General features: G+C 26.4%; 2 pseudogenes; both read left to right on the top strand.

The window, feature by feature from the left end:
• Nucleotides 1–1,887: 1,887 nt before the first annotated feature.
• LOC131182509 (scopoletin glucosyltransferase-like) lies at nt 1,888–3,361 on the top strand (annotated as a pseudogene).
• Nucleotides 3,362–10,568: 7,207 nt separating this feature from the next.
• LOC131182111 (scopoletin glucosyltransferase-like) lies at nt 10,569–12,364 on the top strand (annotated as a pseudogene).
• The last annotated feature ends 14,916 nt before the right edge of the window (nt 12,365–27,280 follow it).

Genomic DNA, 27,280 nt, shown 5'->3' with positions numbered 1-27,280 from the left:
TAATTTAATTTTACCTTTATATTTCCTTCCTTATTAGTATTTTCTATTTATAGTACATTCTTAAGTATATTATACGTTGATAATCATGTTTATTTTAATTCTATTTTAATCCTATTTTAATTTGGTTAAACTATTAATTATAATTCAATTTTAATTTGTATTCAAATAATATGCCTATAAAATATCTCTTTATTAATTTTATGACTAATTTTCATTATTATCTTTAAGCAATATTATAATATTAAAAATCAAGTTTTATAAACCATTTATTGTGCAAGGTAAAATTTTAATTTTCAATTTTTTAGTTATTTTTATCTGTTGAGTTAATTGCGTAATTTTTTTTCTTTTTTCTTTTTTTTTTTTTTTTAATCTTCATCATATACATTAGCATGATTCCAATTGTGCTATATGTAACTAGAAGACTTTTTTTTTTGTCTTTATATTTTTACTAGCGAAATACAGTGTAATGCACGGTAGTATATATATAGAGAGAGCAAAAGAACTAGAAGAAAATTTATACTAGATTTAATTAGATTATTAAATTATTATTAATTAAAAAATATAATTTTATAATTAAAAAAATTTTAACATTGTTATTTAAAATATTAAAATTTTAAAATATTAGCAATAAATTTTAATAAAATAAGTTGATTTTTGCTCTTAAATCAATCGCTTTAATAGCTATAAGATTTTTTTTAATAGCCATAAGTTATTCTTTGTTTATAATAATAATAATAATAATAATAATAATTATTATTATTATTATTATTAAATCATTTTAAAATAATAAAAATAAAATAATATTAAAATAAATTAAAATTTATTAAATAGATAAAAGGAAGGAAAAAAAATTATTTTCCTGATTAATGGAAAAACTAAATCATTTTTAAGGAAAATAACTTCCTATTTTTAAAAGACAAAGAAATCAATTTTTATTTTTAAATTTTAATAATTTTATTGAAATGTGAAAAACACTTGTACATATATAATATAAATACATATCATTAATTAAACTTTGCAACCAAATAATGGAAATATTTTCATGGAAAACAAATTTTTAGAAAACATATTTCATAAAAAAAAACATTTTTTCCATATATAATTATTTCCCACAAAACAAATGGGGCATGAAATTAAAGTTTTTTTCCGAAGTTTTTAGTGATTTTCACAATATAAATCTGATACATTTTAAAAATTTAAAATAGTTTTTTTATTTTCAATGAAATTGAATCTAGTTTATTGATAAATTAAGAGGCTTCCATCTTTACCTTATTAAGTGGGATTATTAGAGAAACTTATTTACATCTGATTTATTATGGATTCAAAATATAAATATTTAGATTCTATTTATTTAATATATGAGTTAAAATATTATGTTTTAGGTTTACGAGAGTAAAGTTTAGATTAAAATTTCTCCAATTATTTAAATCTAAAATACATTATGTTGAGGCAAAAATTTCTTAAATTATCAAAACTTAAATAACAAATAAAAATGAAAATACTTCTTTCCTTCAACGAGATTCTAATTACGTTTTATAGAAATATAAAATATTTACAGCTAGTACTTAACATATGGGTCTTTTTATATATTTATGTCTTATATTTATAATAAATGAATTATATAATTTTCCCTATTATGGAAGGGGTGGGTAAGAATTTCCACTTCAAGAAGAACGTATCCAATTTAGTACTTGCCATAAAAGCTAGCTTGAAATCGCACATAGAAATATAGAACCAACTGGCCATATATGCCCAAGAGCCTGCATGTAAATAACACCTTCATTTGAGTACATTTGGTCATACCAGCATAGAAAAACAAAATCATATCAAACAAAATGCTTCATCTTCATTGATCATTCTCTGTCTTCTTCTACTGCACCAAGTCGTCTCGGCATTAATCAATCAATGGATAGTTCGGGTCATCAGCTGCATATTTTTGTCTTTCCCTACATGGCTCATGGCCATATGATTCCAACAGTGGATCTGGCCAAGCTATTTGCTTTGCGAGGCCTAAAGGCTACCATTATCACCACTCCCCTCAATGCACCTCTTATCTCCAAAACTATCCGAAGAACTAAAGGTTTGGGTGTCGACATTGATATTCGAACCCTTAAATTCCCTTCCGTGGAGGCTGGACTACCAGAAGGATGTGAAAACGTGGATTCTATCACTTCCCATGATAATGGTAGTTTCGAATTGATTTTCAGGTTTAACAAGGCGACAACCATGCTCCAAGAACCTCTTGAAATGCTCCTGCAAGAGTGCCAACCTGATTGCCTTGTTCTGATTTGCTCTTTCCATGGGCTACCGATGTCTTTGCCAAATTTGGGATTCCAAGGTTAGTGTTTAAAGGCACTTGTTTCTTTTCTTTATGCACCTTAGAATGTATCAGGCTGTATGAGCCGCAGAAGAAAGTCTCCTCGGATTCAGAACCCTTTGTCCTGACTAATGTTCCCGGCGAGATAAAGCTAACAAGAAAACAACTTCGGATGGTTTGAGACAAGACTTTGAATCTGACTATAGCAAATTAATGAGTGAAATTGTAGAATCGAGTTAAAGAGTTTTGGGATCGTTGTCAACAGCCTTCTATGAGGTCGAGCCACTACGTTGATTATTACAGGAAGGTCTTAGGCGTAAGGGCATGGCCTATTGGCCCTGTTTCGCTATGCAACAGGGAATTGAAGATAAAGCACAGAGAGGGAATGAAGCATCTATTAGTGAAAACGAGTGTTTGAAATGGCTTGATTCCAAGAAACCCAATTCTCATTATCTACATATGTTTTGGAAGTATGGTCAACTTCAATGCATCTCAGCTTATAGAGATTGCAAGGGCTCTCGAAGCTTCCAAACAGGAATTCATTTGGGTAGTGAGGAGAGACAAGAAAAATCAAGAAGATGAAGAAGATTGGTTACCTAAAGGATTTGAAGAAAGAATGGGGGGGACAGGACTCATAATAAGAGGTTGGGCTCCACAAGTGTTGATTCTAGATCATGAAGCTATAGGAGGATTTTTGACTCATTGTGGATGGGGTTCTGTACTTGAAGCTATAACTTGGGAAGCCAATGGTGACATGGCGATATTCACGATCATTTCTACAACGAGAAGTTGGTGAGTGAGGTTTCTGATTGGGATAGGTGTGGGCGTTAAGGAATGGGTTCTTTGTGCATGGAGAACATGTTAAAAGCGAAGCTATAGAGGCGGCAATTACGAGGTCATGGTGAGTGGCCAGCGGAAGAAATGAGGAGAAGAGCAAGGAAGCTTGGAGAAATGGCAAGAAAAGTCATTGAAGAAGGTGGATCCACATACTCTAATTTGAATGATTTGGTTGAAGAGTTGAGGACTCCCAGGCATCGCCCCTAAGATAAGGGCAATAAAAACATAATAATCAACATTTACAACGAAACTGTTATATATCGGTTTCACTATTTTATTTTTATTGTGACTTGCATTTATAGTTCTTGCAATTTATTTTTTTTTTAAAAAACAAATATTACAATAAGTCCAATTATTTATGGTTTACTTATAGTATATAATTAAATTTCGAGCTCAAAGTATCATTACACAATTATTTATGTTAAAAAAATTATGCAATTATATTCATTTATAAAAATTTTCAAAATGAATAAATTATGGCAATATTAGGTTGGTTGAGATAAAAAGTAATTTTTACTTTAAAAGTTAAAAAAAAAACCATTATTTACACATTTAACATGGATTTTTCAACATAAAAATAAAAATTATTTTTTTTTATAAAAAATTACTAATAATCTATTTATTTATCTATAATTTATAATGTGTTAAAAATATATATAATACTATGAATAAGTGAATGAACTTGGGAGGAACAAAAACTTCCTTTTATGTTTATATTATTTATAATATATATATATATATATATATATATATATATATATATATATATATATATTAACTAATATAAGTAAATTGACATTTTAGTCCTATTTTAAAAATAGTTCTACTTATATTAAAAATTCAATTTTATAATATATAATCTTAATTCTATAATAAAAAAGTACATATTAATTATATATATAAATACTTAAAATTATAAAATTTATTACTATTTCTCTTCTTCATCTTTCCTTTTTCATTATATTCAATTATATTTAATTTACTTGTATCTTTGCGTTTCATTCATATTTCTATTTATATTGCATTCTTATACTATATTTTATTAATTATATTTATTCTAATTTTATTTTAATTTGTATTAAATTTTTTATATTTATAAAAAGAGTTTGATCAATCATATTTTGATTTGAATTAATCCATTAATTCTAATTCTATTTAATTTGTATCAATCCTATTTTAATTTGATTAAACTATTAATTATAATTCTATTTTAATTTGTATTCAAATAACATGTCTAACATGTCTATAAAAATATCTCTTTTGCTAGTTTTTATGCTTAATTTTCACTATATTTTAAAGCAATTATAGCATTAAAAATCAAGTTTTATCAACAATATCAAAAAAGAAAAAATCAATTTTAGTAACTTACTAAAATTGATCGTTAATAGCAATAATTTTATAACCAATTTATAATTTTAGTTTTTCTAAACTTAAATTGTTAATTTTTAAAAATTTAATAACCTATTTAAAATCAATTGTTATTAACAATTATTTTACAATGATTGTTAAATCGATTGCTAATTGATATTAAAAAAAATAAACTTGAATATTCGATTAGCGATTAAGAAATTGATTGCTAAAATTAGTTGTTATTAATAACATATTTAAAAAATCATTTGCTAACATAGGGAATCAGTTTCTAAATTAAGAATTATTTTAACTCACTCCAACATTTAGCAACTGATTTGTAATCTATTACAGAAATTAATTGCTATTAGCAACAGATAAAAGTTGATTGGTTGCTAACAGTTACTAAATTTAGAGCCTTTTTTTTTTTAAAGGTTTCAAATTTGCAATCAATTTTTTTGTCGATTAAAAGCCTTTTTTTTTTTAATTTGTAACCGATTTGTGAATTGATTGCTAATAGTATTAAATTTTTGTAACTTAATGAAATCGGTTGTAATTAGTAATTGATTTTGCAACCAATAGGGAATCAATTGCAAAATTTCCTCCAAAAGTTCCCACCCAACTAATTTTTACAACCGATCGAAATTGATTATTATTAGCAGCCGATTTTACAACTGATTGCGAATCGGTTACAAAATTTTCTGTCAAAAAATTTTTGTCTAATTCTTTTAAAAAAAATTAGCAATTGACAATCCATTGCAAAAATAGATTGCTAATTCACAAATATAAATCACTACTTATTTTCTTTTTTCATTACTCTTTTTTTTTTTTTTCTCTCTTTCTTCTCTTTTCTCTCATTTTTTTAATTATTTTTTACTTTCTTATCTATTTTCTCATTCATTATCTTTTTTTTTTCCTTATTTTTCTTCTTCATCAACTTTTTTTTTTCATCTATTATCTTTTTCATCATTTTTTTCTTGCTTATTTTTCTTCTTCTTCTTCTTTTTCTTTCTTATCTAATTTCTTTTTCATCCTCTTTTTTTTCTTAATTATATTTTTTATTTTTTTTATTATAATTTATTTTTTGTTTGCATATTTTTTTTAGTAAATTATTTTTAGTAATAATTAATTTTTTCTTAATTTTTGTTATAGTATATATATGTCAATTTTTTTACTAATTTGTCTTACAAATTTGCTTTTATATTTAATTTTTTATTATTATTTTGACTAATAATTATTAATAGTAATTTGTTTTTATAATATTTTTATATTAATTTTGTAGTACTAATCTTTCATTAATAAATTAATATTTTAGATAATTTTTAGAATAATTATTGAGAATTTTTATTTATTGTTTGAACATTTATTTATTTTTTTTAAATTATAGCAACTGACTTACAAAGCAGTTACAAAATTGTTAAACTAAAGGTACCATTTTTTTTACAATTGATTATGTATTGATTACTATTTAGCAATTGATTTTAGTTGCTAAATCGATTGTTAGTAGCAACAGGTAATTTTTAATAAAAAAATTTTATTTTTAAAAAATTTAATTATTTTAATAATTGATTTGGTTTTGATTGCTATTTGATTTATCAACCAATCTCATTGTAATCGATTTGGTTGTTTGCTAATCCACTTTTTCTAGCAAATTTATTGTGCAATGTAAAATTTAAATTTTAACTTTTATTTATTTTTACCGATTATGTTAATTACACAATAATTTAGATTTTTAATATCAATAATGCATGAATGAGGAAGTGAACTTGTGAACAAACAAAAAATATTCTTATATACTTATATTATTTATAAAAAATATATTAACTAATTAAATTAAAATTTTGATACTATTTTAAAAGTAATTCTACTTATAAAGAAAAAATCGATTTGTAATTCTATAATCCTAATCCTAAAAACAAAAAGTTCATATTCAATTTCTTATATTTATAAAAAAAATAATAAAATTATAAAATCTATTACTATTTTTCTTATTCACCTTTCCTTTTTATTATATTTAATTTAATTTTACCTTTATATTTCCTTCCTCATTAGTATTTTCTATTTATAGTACATTCTTAAGTATATTATACGTTGATAATCATGTTTATTTTAATTCTATTTTAATTTGTATTAATCCTATTTTAATTTGGTTAAACTATTAATTATAATTCAATTTTAATTTGTATTCAAATAATATGCCTATAAAATATCTCTTTATTAATTTTATGACTAATTTTCATTATTATCTTTAAGCAATATTATAATATTAAAAATCAAGTTTTATAAACCATTTATTGTGCAAGGTAAAATTTTAATTTTCAATTTTTTAGTTATTTTTATCTGTTGAGTTAATTGCGTAATTTTTTTTTTTTTTTTTTTTTTTTTATCTTCATCATATACATTAGCATGATTCCAATTGTGTTATATGTAACTAGAAGACTTTTTTTTTGTCTTTATATTTTTACTAGCGAAATACAGTGTAATGCACGGTAGTATATATATAGAGAGAGCAAAAGAACTAGAAGAAAATTTATACTAGATTTAATTAGATTATTAAATTATTATTAATTTAAAAAATATAATTTTTTAATTAAAAAAATTTTAATATTGCTATTTAAAATATTAAAATTTTAAAATATTAGCAATAAATTTTAATAAAATAAGTTGATTTTTGCTCTTAAATCAATCGCTTTAATAGCTATAAGATTTTTTTTTAATAGCCATAAGTTATTCTTTGTTTATAATAATAATAATAATTATTATTATTATTATTATTATTATTATTATTATTATTATTATTAAATTATTTTAAAATAATATTAAAATAAATTAAAATTTATTAAATAGATAAAAGGAAGGAAAAAAAATTTTTAAGTATTGATTTTTCTTCAAAGTAAACATGGATCTTAATTTTACTACCATTAATATTTTCAAATTAAAAATTATAGAATATGATAATGTGTAATAATTATATTTAGTAATTATATGTTATAGCTATTTAGAAAATACATAAAAAAATTTAATGTTGATTTTTATTTTTTTTAAAAAAATTAAAAATTAATAAATATACATTACCTTTAATAATTAGAGATGTTTAAAAGAAAATTCAATCATTAGTTTCTCACAAAAATTCAAACATCCCTTATACTTGGTATAATCACAAAAATTCAATTTCTCATCTTAAATTTGTTTTACAAAAATAGAAATCACCACATTATCAGGAAGCCAAAATAGAATATATACAAAGTTAGCATATGTGTTTGTTGGGTATGATTAATAAATTAGTCTAATTAACTCTTAATTTTTTTTATCTTTAATTAAATTGAGCTTTTTATATATTTGTAATAATTAAATAATAAAAGTAATAGCTACTTACTATAGTATTAAAGTGTAATAATTAAATAATTTATAACTTATATATTCATAATTAAGGAATTAATAATTTAATCATAATTTAAATAAATTATATAATTAATTAATAAAAAATAGAGAGAATTTAATAAAATTACTTGGCATATATATATATATATATATAAAAAATTTAAAACTTTTTCTAAATAATACTAAAACAATATAACAAGATTAATATTAACCAAAGTAATAATATTAATTATTTATTAATTATACAACAAAAAATATTAAAAAATAATGAAAATTGAATATTAATATAAATTTCTTGTTTACTATGACTGAAAATAAAATTTTATTTCATTTTTCCATAATTCATTTTATATATATATATATATATATATATATATATATATATATATATATATATATATATATATAATTGAAAATATATTTTTATTAAATATACACTAAAATTAGATAAATAAAAATAAAACATTAAAGTAAATTAAAATTAATTAAATATATAAAAAATAGAGAAAATGTAAAGTATTTAACTCCATGTGATTACTTTTATAGTATAATTTTAAATTATTTTATTAAATTTAAGATATATAATTATTAAATTTTTATGATCAAATGAAATACTTAAAAATTTGAGAATCATTAAATAAAAATTTTATAAAAATATTAAAATATATCTAATATTTTTAATTGGTCATGAAAATTATAGTAACAATGGTAATAATAAAGATATTTAAAAGAAAATTAGAAAGAGAATTAAATAAAAAATAAAATTAAATATTTAACATAAAAGATAATAATTATTATAATTATAAAATATAATAATTTCTAAATAGTAAGTTCTATGTGGCAAAATTAAGAAAAAATATGTTTACATGGCTAGCCCTTTTCTTAGAATATCACGTGGCAACACTAAGTGAAAATCTTTCTATATATATATATATATATATATTTTATTGAATAAATAAATTTAATTTCTAAATTTTAATAATTAAGTTTATTAATTTACATTAATAATAAATAAATTGATTAAATAATTTTATAAAATCCATAAAATAAATATATTATTAAAAAAATATAAATATTTAAATTTAAATTTATTAAAAAATGTATAAAATTTTTCACTTCAACTGCGCGCCAAAAAAAATTCAAATTTCCCTTTCTTTCTTGTCAACCAAACATCTAATTTTAAAGTCAAAATCTCTTTTAAAAATTTTAAAATATCATTAAAAAATATATAAGCATTATTAAAATTATAGATAATATTTTATATGTAAAATAAATAATGAAAGCCACTAAAATAATTAAAAATTTAAATTTAATTTTCCTTATAGATATGAGATTAAAATAATATTATAATGGAGAAACAAAGAAAATCTAAAGCCATTTCTTATAATTTAAATTTTAAATATATGGCTTATATATATATAAATATAATTTGAATAATATCTGTAAATTTTTTAATATTACTTTAAAAAATTTTAAAACAGATTTTGAGATTAAGATTTAGTTGATTAATGAAAAGAAAGGACAATTTGAATTTTATTTTTTTTATTTAGTTAAAATAAAGGAATTTTTATATATTTTTTCGCACTGTTTCAATTGATTTTATTTTTCTTTGTAACTTTTTTTATACTCTTTTTTTTTTCTTCCTAAGCAGCTACCATATACATATTTCAACTATAATTAAAACCAAATTGTCAATAAAAAAATGACATAATTAAAAAATTCAAAAAATGTTTAGAATTTTTTTATCATTAAGCCTTTCAAAATTAATCATTTTTTTTTTAATTTACTTTGAAGATATCAAAGTCAACTTATGCACATTAAGACTCCGTTTGTTTCATGTCTAGAAAATATTTTTTATATTTTTTAATATTTAAGACACTCAGAAAAATGAGTCAATAAAAAATATTTTCTGATTAATGGAAAAACTAAATCATTTTTAAGGAAAATAACTTCCTATTTTTAAAAGACAAAGAAATCAATTTTTATTTTTTAAATTTTAATAATTTTATTGAAATGTGAAAAACACTTGTACATATATAATATAAATACATATCATTAATTAAACTTTGCAACCAAATAATGGAAATATTTTCATGGAAAACAAATTTTTAGAAAACATATTTCATAAAAAAAACATTTTTTCCATATATAATTATTTCCCACAAAACAAATGGGGCATGAAATTAAAGTTTTTTTCCGAAGTTTTTAGTGATTTTCACAATATAAATCTGATACATTTTAAAAATTTAAAATAGTTTTTTTATTTTCAATGAAATTGAATCTAGTTTATTGATAAATTAAGAGGCTTCCATCTTTACCTTATTAAGTGGGATTATTAGAGAAACTTATTTACATCTGATTTATTATGGATTCAAAATATAAATATTTAGATTCTATTTATTTAATATATGAGTTAAAATATTATTTTTTATGTTTACTAGATTAAAGTTTAGATTAAAATTTCTCCAATTATTTAAATCTAAAATACATTATGTTGAGGCAAAAATTTCTTAAATTATCAAAACTTAAATAACAAATAAAAATGAAAATACTTCTTTCCTTCAACGAGATTCTAATTACGTTTTATAGAAATATAAAATATTTACTTCTATTACTTAACATATGGGTCTTTTTATATATTTATGTCTTATATTTATAATAAATGAATTATATAATTTTCCCTATTATGGAAGGGGTGGGTAAGAATTTCCACTTCAAGAAGAACGTATCCAATTTAGTACTTGCCATAAAAGCTAGCTTGAAATCGCACATAGAAATATAGAACCAACTGGCCATATATGCCCAAGAGCCTGCATGTAAATAACACCTTCATTTGAGTACATTTGGTCATACCAAAGATAGAAAAACAAAATCATATCAAACAAAATGCTTCATCTTCATTGATCATTCTCTGTCTCTCTTCTACAAAGACCAAGTCGTCTCGGCATTAATCAATCAATGGATAGTTCGGTCATCACCTGCATATTTTTGTCTTTCCCTACATGGCTCATGGCCATATGATTCCAACAATGGATCCGCCAAGCTATTTGCTTTATGAGGCCTAAAGGCTACCATTATCACCACTCCCTCAATGCACCTCTTATCTCCAAAACTATCCGAAGAACTAAAGGTTTGGGTGTCGACATTGATATTCGAACCCTTAAATTCCCTTCCGTGGAGGCTGGACTACCAGAAGGATGTGAAAACGTGGATTCTATCACTTCCCATGATAATGGTAGTTTCAATTGATTTTCGTGTTTAACAAGGCGACAACCATGCTCCAAGAACCTCTTGAAATGCTCCTGCAAGAGTGCCAACCTGATTGCCTTGTTGCCGATTTGCTCTTTCCATGGGCTACCGATGTCTTGCCAAATTTGGGATTCCAAGGTTAGTGTTTAAAGGCACTTGTTTCTTTTCTTTATGCACCTTAGAATGTATCAGTTTGTATGAGCCGCAGAAGAAAGTCTCCTGATTCGTAACCCTTTGTCCCGACTAATGTTCCGTGAGATAAAGCTAACAAGAAAACAACTTCGGATGGTTTGAGACAAGACTTTGAATCGACTATAGCAAATTAATGAGTGAAATTGTAGAATCGAGTTAAAGAGTTTTGGGATCGTTGTCAACAGCCTTCTATGAGGTCGAGCCACTTACGTTGATTATTACAGAAGGTCTTAGCGTAAGGGCATGGCCTATTGGCCTGCTTTCGCTATGCAACAGGGGAATTGAAGATAAAGCACAGAGAGGGAATGAAGAATCTATTAGTGAAAACGAGTGTTTGAAATGGCTTGATACCAAGAAACCAAAATATATTATCTACATATGTTTTGGAAGTATGGTCAACTTCAATGCATCTCGACTTATAGAGATTGCAAGGGCTCTCAAGCTTCCAAACAGAATTCATTTGGGTAGTGAGGAGAGACAAGAAAATCAAGAAGATGAAGAAGATTGGTTACCTAAAGGATTTGAAGAAAGAATGGGGGGGACAGGACTCATAATAAGAGGTTGGGCTCCACAAGTGTTGATTCTAGATCATGAAGCTATAGGAGGATTTTTGACTCATTGTGGATGGGGTTCTGTACTTGAAGCTATAACTTCAGGGAAGCCAATGGTGACATGGCCAGTATTCGCTGATCATTTCTACAACGAGAAGTTGGTGAGTGAGGTTTCTGATTGGGATAGGTGTGGGCGTTAAGGAATGGGTTGCTGTGCATGGAGAACATGTTAAAAGCGAAGCTATAGAGACGGCAATTACTGAGGTCATGGTGAGTGGCCAAGCAGAAGAAATGAGGAGAAGAGCAAGGAAGCTTGGAGAAATGGCAAGAAAAGCTGTTGAAGAAGGTGGATCCACATACTCTAATTTGAATGATTTGGTTGAAGAGTTGAGGACTCCCAGGCATCGCCCCTAAGATAAGGGCAATAAAAACATAATAATCAACATTTACAACGAAACTGTTATATATCGGTTTCACTATTTTATTTTTATTGTGACTTGCATTTATAGTTCTTGCAATTTATTTTTTTTAAAAAAAAACAAATATTACAATAAGTCCAATTATTTATGGTTTACTTATAGTATATAATTAAATTTCGAGCTCAAAGTATCATTACACAATTATTTATGTTAAAAAAATTATGCAATTATATTCATTTATAAAAATTTTCAAAATGAATAAATTATGGCAATATTAGGTTGGTTGAGATAAAAAGTAATTTTTACTTTAAAAGTTAAAAAAAAAAACCATTATTTACACATTTAACATGGATTTTTCAACATAAAAATAAAAATTATTTTTTTTTATAAAAAATTACTAATAATCTATTTATTTATCTATAATTTATAATGTGTTAAAAATATATATAATACTATGAATAAGTGAATGAACTTGGGAGGAACAAAAACTTCCTTTTATATATAATATATATATATATATATATATATATATATATATATATATATATATATATATATATTAACTAATATAAGTAAATTGACATTTTAGTCCTATTTTAAAAATAGTTCTACTTATATTAAAAATTCAATTTTATAATATATAATCTTAATTCTATAATAAAAAAGTACATATTAATTATATATATAAATACTTAAAATTATAAAATTTATTACTATTTCTCTTCTTCATCTTTCCTTTTTCATTATATTCAATTATATTTAATTTACTTGTATCTTTGCGTTTCATTCATATTTCTATTTATATTGCATTCTTATACTATATTTTATTAATTATATTTATTCTAATTTTATTTTAATTTGTATTAAATTTTTTATATTTATAAAAAGAGTTTGATCAATCATATTTTGATTTGAATTAATCCATTAATTCTAATTCTATTTAATTTGTATCAATCCTATTTTAATTTGATTAAACTATTAATTATAATTCTATTTTAATTTGTATTCAAATAACATGTCTAACATGTCTATAAAAATATCTCTTTTGCTAGTTTTTATGCTTAATTTTCACTATATTTTAAAGCAATTATAGCATTAAAAATCAAGTTTTATCAACAATATCAAAAAAGAAAAAATCAATTTTAGTAACTTACTAAAATTGATCGTTAATAGCAATAATTTTATAACCAATTTATAATTTTAGTTTTTCTAAACTTAAATAGTTAATTTTTAAAAATTTAATAACCTATTTAAAATCAATTGTTATTAACAATTATTTTACAATGATTGTTAAATCGATTGCTAATTGATATTAAAAAAAATAAACTTGAATATTCGATTAGCGATTAAGAAATTGATTGCTAAAATTAGTTGTTATTAATAACATATTTAAAAAATCATTTGCTAACATAGGGAATCAGTTTCTAAATTAAGAATTATTTTAACTCACTCCAACATTTAGCAACTGATTTGTAATCTATTACAGAAATTAATTGCTATTAGCAACAGATAAAAGTTGATTGGTTGCTAACAGTTACTAAATTTAGAGCCTTTTTTTTTTTAAAGGTTTCAAATTTGCAATCAATTTTTTTGTCGATTAAAAGCCTTTTTTTTTTTAATTTGTAACCGATTTGTGAATTGATTGCTAATAGTATTAAATTTTTGTAACTTAATGAAATCGGTTGTAATTAGTAATTGATTTTGCAACCAATAGGGAATCAATTGCAAAATTTCCTCCAAAAGTTCCCACCCAACTAATTTTTACAACCGATCGAAATTGATTATTATTAGCAGCCGATTTTACAACTGATTGCGAATCGGTTACAAAATTTTCTGTCAAAAAATTTTTGTCTAATTCTTTTAAAAAAAATTAGCAATTGACAATCCATTGCAAAAATAGATTGCTAATTCACAAATATAAATCACTACTTATTTTCTTTTTTCATTACTCTTTTTTTTTTTTTCTCTCTTTCTTCTCTTTTCTCTCATTTTTTTAATTATTTTTTACTTTCTTATCTATTTTCTCATTCATTATCTTTTTTTTTTCCTTATTTTTCTTCTTCATCAACTTTTTTTTTTCATCTATTATCTTTTTCATCATTTTTTTCTTGCTTATTTTTCTTCTTCTTCTTCTTTTTCTTTCTTATCTAATTTCTTTTTCATCCTCTTTTTTTTCTTAATTATATTTTTTATTTTTTTTATTATAATTTATTTTTTGTTTGCATATTTTTTTTAGTAAATTATTTTTAGTAATAATTAATTTTTTCTTAATTTTTGTTATAGTATATATATGTCAATTTTTTTACTAATTTGTCTTACAAATTTGCTTTTATATTTAATTTTTTATTATTATTTTGACTAATAATTATTAATAGTAATTTGTTTTTATAATATTTTTATATTAATTTTGTAGTACTAATCTTTCATTAATAAATTAATATTTTAGATAATTTTTAGAATAATTATTGAGAATTTTTATTTATTGTTTGAACATTAATAAATTAATAGTAATGTTAATTACACAATAATTTAGATTTTTTTAATATCAACAATGAATGAATGAGGAAGTGAACTTGTGAACAAACAAAAAATATCCTTATATACTTATATTATTTATAAAAAATTTATTAACTAATTAAATTAAAATTTTGATACTATTTTAAAAGTAATTATACTTATAAAGAAAAAATCGATTTGTAATTCTATAATCCTAATCCTAAAAACAAAAAGTTCATATTCAATTTCTTATATTTATAAAAAAAATAATAAAATTATAAAATCTATTACTATTTTTCTTATTCACCTTTCCTTTTTATTATATTTAATTTAATTTTACCTTTATATTTCCTTCCTCATTAGTATTTTCTATTTATAGTACATTCTTAAGTATATTATACGTTGATAATCATGTTTATTTTAATTCTATTTTAATTTGTATTAATCCTATTTTAATTTGGTTAAACTATTAATTATAATTCAATTTTAATTTGTATTCAAATAATATGCCTATAAAATATCTCTTTATTAATTTTATGACTAATTTTCATTATTATCTTTAAGCAATATTATAATATTAAAAATCAAGTTTTATAAACAATTTATTGTTCAAGGTAAAATTTTAATTTTCAATTTTTTAGTTATTTTTATCTGTTGAGTTAATTGCGTAATTTTTTTTCTTTTTTCTTTATTATTATTTTTTTTTATCTTCATCATATACATTAGCATGATTCCAATTGTGTTATATGTATCTAGAAGACTTTTTTTTGTCTTTATATTTTTACTAGCGAAATACCGTGTAATGCACGGTAGTATATATATAGAGAGCGCAAAAGAATTAGGAGAAAATTTATATCAGATTTAATTAGATTATTAAATTATTATTAATTTAAAAAATATTATTTTTTATTTAAAAGAATTTTAATATTGCTATTTAAAATATTAAAACTCTAAAATATTAGTAATAAATTTTAGTAAAATAAGTTGATTTTTGCTCTTAAATCAGTCGCTTTAATAGCTATAAGGTTTTTTTTAATAGCCATAAGTTATTCTTTGTTATTCTTTGTTTATAATAATAATAATAATAACAATAATAATAATAATAATTATTATTATTAAATCATTTTAAAATAATAAAAATAAAATAATATTAAAGTAAATTAAAATTTATTAAATATATAAAAGGGAGGGAAAAAAACTTTTAAGTATTGATTTTTCTTCAAAGTAAACATGTATCTTAATTTTACTATCATTAATGTTTTCAAATTAAAAATTATGAAACATGATAATGTGTAATAATTATATTTAGTAATTATATGTTATAGCTATTTAGGAAATACATAAAAAAAATTTAATGTTGATTTTTATTTTTTTTTAAAAAAAATTAAAATTAATAGATATACATTACCTTTAATAATTAGAGATGTTTAAAAGAAAATTCAATCATTAGTTTCTCACAAAAATTCAAACATCCCTTATACTTGGTATAATCACAAAAATTCAATTTCTCCTCTTAAATTTGTTTTACAAAAATATGAATAACCACATTATCAGGAAGCCAAAATAGAACATATACAAAGTTAGCATATGTGTTTGTTGGGTATGATTAATAAATTAGTCTAATTAACTCTTAATTTTTTCTATCTTTAATTAAATTGAGCTTTTTATGTATTTGTAATAATTAAATAATAAAAATAATAGCTACTTACTATAGTATTAAAGTGTAATAATTAAATAATTTATAACTTATATATTCATAATTAAGGAATTAATAATTTAATCATAATTTAAATAAATTGTATAATTAATTAATAAAAAATAGAGAGAATTTAATAAAACTACTTGGCATAAATATATATATATTTTTAGACATGCAACTGTTGACTTAGTTTGCTAACTGGTTTGCTAAAATTTTTAGTTTGCTAATGTGTTTGCTAAAAAAATTAGTTTACTAACCAGTTTACTGACTGCTACCAAAATTTCATTAGTTTGCTAAATGATCAGAGCTGCTCAACTTCGCACAAAAGGACAAAATAATGGCCATTTTGTCTTGGGCAGTGTGTATAACGTTCCAAAAAGGTTTCAAACGGTCTAAAATGATTTGGGACTATAAATACACCTTCTTTACTTCATTTACACTTGATGAAAGCTTACATTTGAACTCTAACTTTGATTTTTCATTTATTGCTTTCATTCAAGAGCTTTAAAGATTTTGAGCTACCATTGGCAAATCAACTCATCTCTTCTTTATAGTTTGATTTGTATTGAGTAAGAGTGAGTATTAAAACATTAAATTGCATTTAAGAGAGGTTGTACAAGCACCTATTGAAGCTTGAGAGAGTAAGTGCTTGAGATAGCACTTGTGAAGGTTTCAAGCTACCTTGGTAAAAGCTTGGTGTTGAAAAGTTGTAAAGGGCTTTTGGTCTCTTGCCTTCAAAAGAGCAAATAGTGGAGAGAAGACTCAAAAAGGGTTCTTTGAGAGAGTGGATGTAGGCTAGTTAAGCCGAACCACTATAAAAATCATTGTGTTTGATCTCTCTAACCTTGATCTCCTTACTTTTGTGCAATTTAAATTTTTCCTTTTATACTTGATATTGAATGTTGGTTGAATAGATTAAATTGATAAACTTGAGGACATATTGAGTGAGTTGAGAAATTAGTTGTATATTGTATGATGCATGTTTTGTTAGATATTGCTATAAATATTGATTGAGGCTTGAATTGCAACTTAGGAACACATTGTTGAAACACATATTGCTTTCATTTTATATAGAGAAGCACCTAGTTGAACAAAGCCACAATTTTTCATTAGGTTACAAGCAAGGGCCGAAAAATTGTTAAAGTCCAATTTACCCCCCTCTTGGACTATTTTGGGACAACAATTTGGTATCAGAGCCTGTCTCTCTTGCTTAGGGTGTTACAACCTTAGAGTGATCCATAATGGCTGGTTCATCTAGTAATACTGCCGGTATACCCGCACCATTAACTGAAGGCTACTCAATCACTAGACCACCACTCTTCAATGGCACTAATTATTCATTTTGGAAAGTGAGAATAAGAAATTTCATACAATCTGTAGATATTGATGCATGGAGAATTATTAAAAATGGTCCACATGTTCCTCAAAAGAATGGTCCAGGAACTACAAAAGTTCCAAAACATGAAGATGAATATGATGACAATGATTGGAAGAAAATTTCTATAAATGCTAAAGGTATTAATATTTTGCATTGCTCACTTGACCTTAATGAATACAATCGTGTTTCAGGATGTCAATCTGCTAAGGAAATTTGGGATAAGCTTGAAGTCACTTATGAAGGAACTGATGTCGTCAAAGAGTCCAAAGCAAAACTCCTTATCCGAGATTATGAGCTGTTTGAAATGAGGCCAGGAGAATCAATTGCGAATATGAGTACAAGGTTTACTGATCTTGTAAATCTTCTCAAAGCACTTGGTAAAAGATTTGAGGAAGCTGAACTTGTAAAGAAAATTCTTAGATAACTTCCAAAATCTTGGGAAGCAAAGACTACAGTTATCCAAGATACCAAGGATTTTAAAACATTCACTTATGATGAACTCATTGGTTCTCTCATTGCACATGAGATGGTATACAAGAAAAATGAAGTTGAAAATGAGCAGAAAAAGAAGAAAAGCATTGCTCTTAAGTCAAACAAAGATGAAGATAAGAAGAAAGGAATTGCATTCAAAGTTGACTCAAGTGACAACTCAAGTGCTTCAAGTGATGATGATGATGAAATGGTTATGCTTGCAAGAAAATTTAAAAGAGCTTTCAAGAAGGGAGGAAGCAAATACTAGAAATTCTTGAAAAAGTATACTCCCAAGGATAAACACTTCAAAGATTCAAAAGAAGAAATTGTATGTTATGAGTGTCACAAACCTAGACATATGAAGCCCAAATGTCCATTACTCAAAAAGAAGAAAGGAAAAGAAGATAGGAGCAAGAAAGCTATGAAAGTAGAATGGAGCAACAGTGAAGAATCTTCAAATGATGAATCAAGTGACAAAGAGACTGCTCTTCTTTGTATGATGGCACTTGAAGAGAAAGTCGAGAGTTCACAAAAGGAAGAAGAAAGTGACAATGAGGTAAATTCTTATGAATCTCCTAATGTAGAAGAACTTGAACTTGCATTTGCTAGAGTATATGATGAGTATAGAAATTACAAGAGAAAGTGCACTAAAATGAATTTAGAAATTGAATCATTGAGATCACAAAATATTGCCATGTCCAATGTGCATAAAGAAAATGAATTTTACAAAGGACAAATTGCTTTGTTTAAAGAACTAGATTTAGAGTTAAAAATCTCAAAAGAAACTTGTGAAATGCTCATTGAGAAAAATAAAGTTCTTGAAGCTAAAGTAGAGTCCTTAACAAATGATTTGGCTAAATTTACAAAAGGAAAAGAAACTCTAGATGTACTTCTTGGAAACTAAAGAATTTCAAATGAAAAATATAGAATTAGTTTTGATGGTTTCATGAACTATGACAAGTACAAGAATTATTTCATTAAAGCATCTACATCCTCCTTGCCTAATGTTAAATGTTATTATTGCAATAAAAGAGGTCATATGATTAGTTCTTGTGCACTTAGGAAAGGTCTTCTTAAGGTAAAGAAGGTATGGGTGCCAAAGGGAACTTACCTAAGGTCACTAACCCCCAAGAACCTAAAGTTGCTTGGGTACCTAAAGATCAGTGATTAAATTTCAGGTATGTTTCAAAGGGATGAAGGAAAGTGATAAATGGTATATAGATAGTGGTTGTTCAAAGCACATGACCGGTGAAAAGGACAAGTTTTCAAAAATTACAATGAAAGATGGAGGATATGTAAAATTTGGAGATAAAGGAAAAGGAAAAATAATTGGAAATGGCACAATTGGAACCAAACCCTGCATTGAAGATGTGTCACTTGTTGAAGGTTTGAAATACAACTTGCTAAGTGTAAGCCAACTTTGTGATAAAGGTTTTGAGGTAAAGTTTACTTCTTCTCTATGTACAATCAATAACTTAGATAATGACACATTGTTCATTGCTAATAGATCTAATAATGTTTACTTGCTTGACATGAATAATTTTGAAACTAATCATGGTACATGTCTAGTATCCTTTGATAACTCTAGTTATTTGTGGCATAGAAGAGTGGGTCATGCAAGCATGCATACACTCTCAAAATTGTCTAAGAAAGAACTTGTTAATGGTCTTCCTAAGATTAATTATGAAAATGAATTTCAATGTAGAGCATGTGCACTGGGAAAGCATACTAGAGCATCTTTTAAATCTAAAAATATTGTGTCTACCACTAGGCCATTAGAATTGCTTCATCTTGATTTATTTGGACCCGTAACTCCTACTAGTCTTGGTGGGAAGTCATATGCTTTAGTTATTGTTGATGACTATTCAAGATATACATGGACATTTTTCCTTGCTCACAAAGATGAAACTTTTGAAAAATTCACCTCTTTTAGTAAAATGGTTCAAAATGAAAAAGGCTTTTGCATCTCATCTATAAGAAGTGACCATGGAACTGAATTTAAAAATCATTTATTTGAGAAATATTGTGATAAATATGGAATCAACCATAATTTTTCAGTTCCTAGAACACCACAATAAAATGGGGTAGTAGAAAGGAAAAATAGGACTTTGCAAGAAATGACTAGAACTATGTTGAGTGAAAATAATTTGCCAAAGTAGTTTTGGGCTGAGGCTGTTAATACATCTTGCTATGTGTTGAATAGAGTTTTGATTAGACCAATTTTGAAAAAGAGCCCCTATGAGCTTTGGAAAGGAAGAAAACCAAATATCTCATATTTCAAAGCATTTGGTTGTAAGTGCTATATTTTAAATAACAAGAAGGATAACTTAAAGAAATTTGATGCTAAATCTGATGAAGGAATCTTTATTGGGTATTCAACAAAGAGTAAAGCCTATAGAGTGTTCAATAGAAGAACTTTAGTTATTGAGGAAACTATTCATGTTTTGTTTGATGAGACTAACCCTTCTATCAGAAGGAAAAATATTTGTGATGATAATAATGAGCAGGTTTTTGGAAAAGAAAATATAATATCAAGTCAAGAAATGGAACAAATTGATGACAAAGATGAAGAAACTCAAGGAGAAACCACAATAGATGTCCATGATGCCAATGAAGATCAAATCAATGAAGAAATGCCAAATTTGGAAGAATTATAAGTAAATGAGCCTCAACATGAAGATTTACCTAAAGAATGGAGATTCCATAGAAATCATCCCCAAGAAGACATTATTGATGATCCATCTCAGAGGATCATGACTAGAGCACAATTGAGAAGATATTTTGGTAATGTTGCTTTTGTTTCACAAATTGAACCTAAATGTTTTGAAGATGCTCAAAATGATGAAAGTTGGATTCTTGCCATGCAAGAAGAACTAAATCAATTTGAGAGAAATAAAGTTTGGAATTTAGTGCCTAAACCAAAAGATCATTCAATTATTGGTACTAAATGGGTTTTTAGAAACAAAATGGTTGAAAAAGGCAATGTTGTTAGGAACAAAGCTAGACTAGTGGCTCAAGGCTACAACCAAGAGGAAGGGATTGATTTTGATGAAACCTTTGCTCCGGTTGCTAGAATTGAAGCTATTAGAATGTTGTGTGCCTTTGCATGTTACAAGGATTTTATGCTTTATCAAATGGATGTCAAGAGTGCATTTTTGAATGGTTATATTGATGAGGAAGTGTATGTTGCACAACCTCCAGGCTTTGAAAATCATGAGCATCCAAATCATGTTTATAAACTTACTAAAGCTTTATATGGTTTAAAACAAGCTCTTAGAGCATGGTATGAAAGGCTTAGCAAATTCCTTTTACAAAATGATTTTCAAAGAGGCAAAGTGGATACAACACTTTTTGTTAAGAAGCATCATAATGATATGCTCATTGTGAAAATTTATGTTGATGATATAATTTTTGGTGCTACTAACGAATCTCTTTGCAAGAAATTTTCTAAGATTATGCAGAATGAATTTGAAATGAGCATGATGGGTGAGCTCACATTCTTCCTTGGACTTCAAATTAAGCAAATGAAAGATGGCATCTTCATAAATCAATCAAAGTACATCAAGGATATGCTAAAGAAATTTAAAATGGAAGAGTTGAAGAGCATGGGCACTCCTATGAGTTCAACAATTAAAATGGACAATGATGAAAAAGGTAAAAAAGTAGATACGAAGCTTTATAGAGGTATGATTGGCTCTCTTTTGTATCTTACTGCATCTAGACCAGACATACACTTTAGTGTTTGCTTGTGTGCAAGATTTCAATCATGTCCAAAAGAATCCCATCTAAGTGCAGTTAAAAGGATCTTTAGATACCTCATTGGCACACACTCAATTGGTTTATGGTATCCAAAATGTGAATCATTTAATCTTGTTGGTTATAGTGATTCTGATTTTGCTGGAAGTAGACTGGATAGAAAAAGTACTTCAGGTACTTATCAATTTCTTGGTCTTGCACTAGTTTCTTGGCACAGTAAGAAACAAACTTCAGTAGCTTTATCTACAGCTGAGGCAGAATATATAGCTGCTGGTAGTTGTGTTGGTTAAATCTTATGGATGAAACAACAATTGGAAGATTTTGGTTTAAAATATAATCTTGTTCCAATTAGGTGTGACAACACAAGTGCCATAAACTTGATCAAAAATCTAGTCCAACATTCAAGAACAAAACATATTGAGATCAGACATCATTTTATTAGAGATCATGTTCAAAATGGAAATATCAAAATAGAGTTTGTTGCCTCTGAAAATCAACTTACTGACATTTTTACAAAACCTCTTAATGAAGAAACCTTTTGTAAAATTAAAAGGGAAATTGGTATGTGTGAACCACTTGCTTGAAATTGAAGTCATAATAATTTCATGTTTTTACATATTATTCAACGTGTGTGTGATCTGCTATAAGTTTGCTAAGAAATCTCTAAAGAACATTAGCTAACTTGTTTGTGAACTCGAGAAATTAGTTTACTAAGTTGTATGCTAATATTGCTTGACTAAAATTAGTTTGCTATATCGTGTACTATTCAAATTTCAAACCAAAAGGTGATTGTGCTTAAAACTCTCTGCGTGTCCAGCAATGCATTTATCTTTTCACATTTGATATCACATTCTCAGTGCTGTGTCAGACATGTAGAAATATATATTTGTGCATATAAAGATAGATAGACTTGTTTGAAATAAAAAAAAAAAGGAAAACAGGTTCAGATAAAGTACACTGGAATAGAAAAGCGCGGGACTCAAGAGAACTTAAAATCCTCTGCCACACGAAACCGTCACCCTCTCTCTCCTCTGCATTGGTTCACGACAATACACCTCCAAAACCAACCCATTCTCTCTTTTCGGCCAAACAAACCCAAACATCAGACCTCACGTCTGTCTTTTTCTCTTCCACTCTTCACTCACCAAAAAGCCATTGTCAAATTTCATTTTTTTTTTTTGTGAATGGCTCGCGCTAAATGCAAGTCCCCTGATGCTGCTGCTGCTTCGTCATCCTCATCAGCCTCCGACGATATCCCTGTCGCCACATTACGAAAGAAATTGAAGGGAAAGAAGAACTTACCTGAATCGAAATCAACTAGTGCCTCTTCCGACCCATCCAAGGTTGTCGAACCCACTGCATCGGCACCAGAAAAGAAAAAGAAGCTACAAATGCGAGGGATTGATACCCAAAGCAAAATGGGCGTCGTCAAATCTTCGGGCTCAGTGGATAAAGCACTACTATATTGCAAATTTATCAAATGGGAGTACTTTAATCAGGTAAATTTTCAATTCAAAGAACTTTTTGAGTTTCAAGGATGGATGGATGTTTGTGAATGTACAAATGCGTATTACCCTAGACTTGTTCAAGATTTTTATAGGACTTTAAGAATAGTTCATGATGAGGACAAATTTGAGGTTGTTTTGAATGACAGTGTATATGGTGTCTCTGTTGAAATGATAGCTACGGCTTTGAACTTGCCTAATGATGGAAATAAAATTTCCACACATAAGGATGTTGCTAGGGTGGCAGGCTTTAATTTGGTTGAGTTTGAAAACGAAGTGTTCCCTGCCAAAACTGCCACAAATGAAAAGTCTATTAGCACAAAAGCTTTTCAACATATTAAAATTATTCACAGTATGGTGAACTACATTTTCTGTCCTAAGTCTGGCAGCTATGGTTATTTGAGTCACCTGGACATGTGTATTATGTGGCACATTGTTAACAAAGTAAGGATGAATTTGGCTTACTTGATTTTCAAGAACATGTGCAAAGCTTATGGGATTGGAAAACTGCCTTATGCACATCTCTTAACTGCTGTGTTTAAAGAGCTGAATATAGATGTCTCTAAGGAAAGCTCTAGGACTGATTTGATTGTGCTTAGAGAAATCCACTCTGACACTGATGGAAGAAAGAAAAGGTTTGAAAAAGGTGGTTCTTCCTCAGCTAAGGTTGGTTTTGATTCTACAAGTGAATTTTTAAGTGAGCTTCAAGGGCTAAAAGCTGCCGTTAATGATCAGTTTAGTTCAACTCATCAGTCCATTGACCTTTTGAGAAAGTTTGTGGATGTGGTTGACTACAAAGTGAGTCACCTGCTTACTCAAAATGAGGAATTAAAAATGCTAATTGTGGATCTTCAGCAGGCCAAGGAAACTGGTTTCCCAACTAAAGTTGAGGCTGCTACTCAAGTCTCTGCTGATAAGGGTGAAAGTAATAAGGTTGGTGAGTCTCCTACTGCTGTGGCACATGAAAGTGACCAAGTAGCTGAACTTGAGCTTGAACCTGCAGTAGAAGCTCCTGTTGAGCATGCTAGTGACCAGGTCATTGAACCTGAAATTGATCCTGCAACTGGTGTACCTACTGAGCATGATGGTGAAAAGGTTGTAGAACCTGAAGGTGAGCTACCTGTTGAACCTCCAAGTGCACCACCTGTTGAAACTGCTGCTGCCCCTACGCAGCAGAAGGAAGCTTCTCTCAAGGATCACCAAGAGAGTGCTCCACCTCAGCTATCTGCAGTTGCTGCCCCTGCAGCCAAGAAAGGGAGAAAAAGAACTAAATCGACCGCGTCTCACCCTTCGCATTGATTTCAACTTTTGCCAAAGTGAAGGGCAAACTGTAGACCCTTATTTTGTGATTTATTATGAGTATGTGCATTGAGGTTGTGGGGAACCCGATGATGAAAAAATTGTATGACTGTAAGATGTAATTGGAGGCATAAAGCTGAATTATTAATTTCGTGGCATGATCTTGAAAAAAGAATAATAACATATTTTTGGAAAATTAATTAAATTAAAATAAAATTTTATTTTGTTTAAATTTAATATGGGTAGTTCTTAAATGGACCTAATTAGATTTAATTGGGCTCTATGGGCCTAAGAAAGCCCAGTTAGGAATTTTAAATAGAACTTATTTAATTTATTTTTTGAAAATTAAAATAAGCAAATATCTTTTTCTCTCTCCCTCTCCCATACAAACTCTCTCTCCCACTTGGCCACACCTCTTCCTCACTCCCTATTGGTGCTACGCCCTTTTTCTCTCTTTCTATTGGTTTAAACACCTCACACATATCCCAGTCTCACCCAAATTCTGCGATCCCAGTTATTTAAGTTATCTGAACCTTATCGCCCTAGGAGTCCAAACCCTACCATACCTCTCTCTCTCAAAACCCTATAAATACCCTACTGAGGAAGAAAAAAAGGAGAAGAAAAAAAAGAGGAGAAAAAAAAAAGAGATTCAGAAATATTCAAAAAGAGCTATAGAAAATTTAGAGATATTCAAAACTATTTTAGTTCTTTCTTGTTTCTTTTCTATTCTAGTAGAAGATTTTCTTGCAAGATTTCTAGAAGGTTGATTTTTGTTATTTTCTTTTCAAGATCTATGCCACATAATATTTAATTCTATATTCTTTGTCTTTTAATTCATCTTACATGTTCATGTGGATCATGTAATCATATTTAATTTGAGAAGATACATAACTCTGCACATATTCAGTTTTTTGTCTCTCAAGTTTTTTTTTTTTTGTTATTTTTTGACTCTATAAAAATTTTAGTAAAATTATATTCATATTCTTCACAAAATTCTATTAATTTTAGGCTCAAGAATAACTGAAAAAGCTTTTATATTTTGTAAGTTATGGCTGTTTGAAGTTAGGATTCCTGTAAAATCTGATTTGCAGTATACCCGAATTCTGAAGCCCATATCTCCCTTGTTTCTTAATAATTTTGTGCGAATATGGTGTCTAAAATTAATTTCATAATCTTATGAATCTTTTCCAATTAGTTTCACATTCATATCTATTGTGGTTAATGAGTTATGAATTTTACAAAAAAGTAGTGTGATTTTGTCACTTAGAAAAGTTACGATTTATGTTGACCATTCGGCTAAGGTTTTGTTTTGGTTTATAAATTTTATGATCTTGTATGATGTGTTGGCTATCTTCTATAATTTGTTCATGATTTTTAGGCATGCCTAACTATTTTTCAAAAATTGCATTTCTTGCTATTATCAATCTACCAAAATCTGAAAATTGTATATTTATGCATGTTCTTGGGTTCTAATTGATGTTTGATCTATTTTTCTGTGTTCTTTTAATTTAAAAGGTGTTATGAAATGTTTGGATCATGTTAGAAGACTTAGACCATTAGTTAGTTGTAACTGATTAGGAATTTTAACCACTGTAGAAGACTAGAGTTAGAATCCAATGTGAATTGTTATTAGTATTTTCTATTTTTTTTTCTTTAGTTTCTTTATTTTTTATTACAAACAAAATTGGTAAGTAGCCCTAAGGTAAGTACCAAAGAGGGCATTTGTGTGGAGCTTACATGGAGCTAAATGGGAGTAAGCCAGGAATGTCATTGTCATACTAGAAGAACAGGCCCTTTTTTAAGGGTAGCTTGCCCCAATGGCAACTGCAATTACCAACAAGTAAATAATCATAAATTCCTAGAATAACTATTGGCATGAAATTGTAGTAATAATAGGATTTTTATTTGGTAAATTAAAAATAACTTTGTTTTTAATTTAACTGATTTTTGTATGTAATTAATTTAAATAAATACTTGGTAAATTAAAATTAATCTTGTTTATGAATTGAACTAACCTTGGCATATAAAATAAATCTAATTTAATACTTAATAATTGTAAATTAAATTAGCATATTAGAAATCTTTATTAGGTTGTAATTGTTTGGGCCTTACGTGATATTAGAATAAATTTCACATGTACATAATTAATTTAGTTTAATTATCCTTAGGGCAATTTAGTGAAAAATTAATTAATTAGGTTAAATAGAAACTTATGATTATTTAAAATTGAATTTGTTTGTAAATTAAATTCTCAATAATAAATTAATTTTAGTCATTTGGTAAATATCATTTAAATAATTAGCAACCCCATAGATAGAAATTACTTTTGAATGAAAATTATTCGTAAACAACAACCATTTTGTGAATTACTTGTGTGTGTAGG

This window comes from Hevea brasiliensis, chromosome 8 (assembly GCF_030052815.1).
Source record: "Hevea brasiliensis isolate MT/VB/25A 57/8 chromosome 8, ASM3005281v1, whole genome shotgun sequence".
Taxonomy (NCBI): Eukaryota; Viridiplantae; Streptophyta; class Magnoliopsida; order Malpighiales; family Euphorbiaceae; genus Hevea; species Hevea brasiliensis.
The sequence above is the reverse complement of the archived record's forward strand: the minus strand, read 5'-3'. Positions and strand labels throughout refer to the sequence as shown.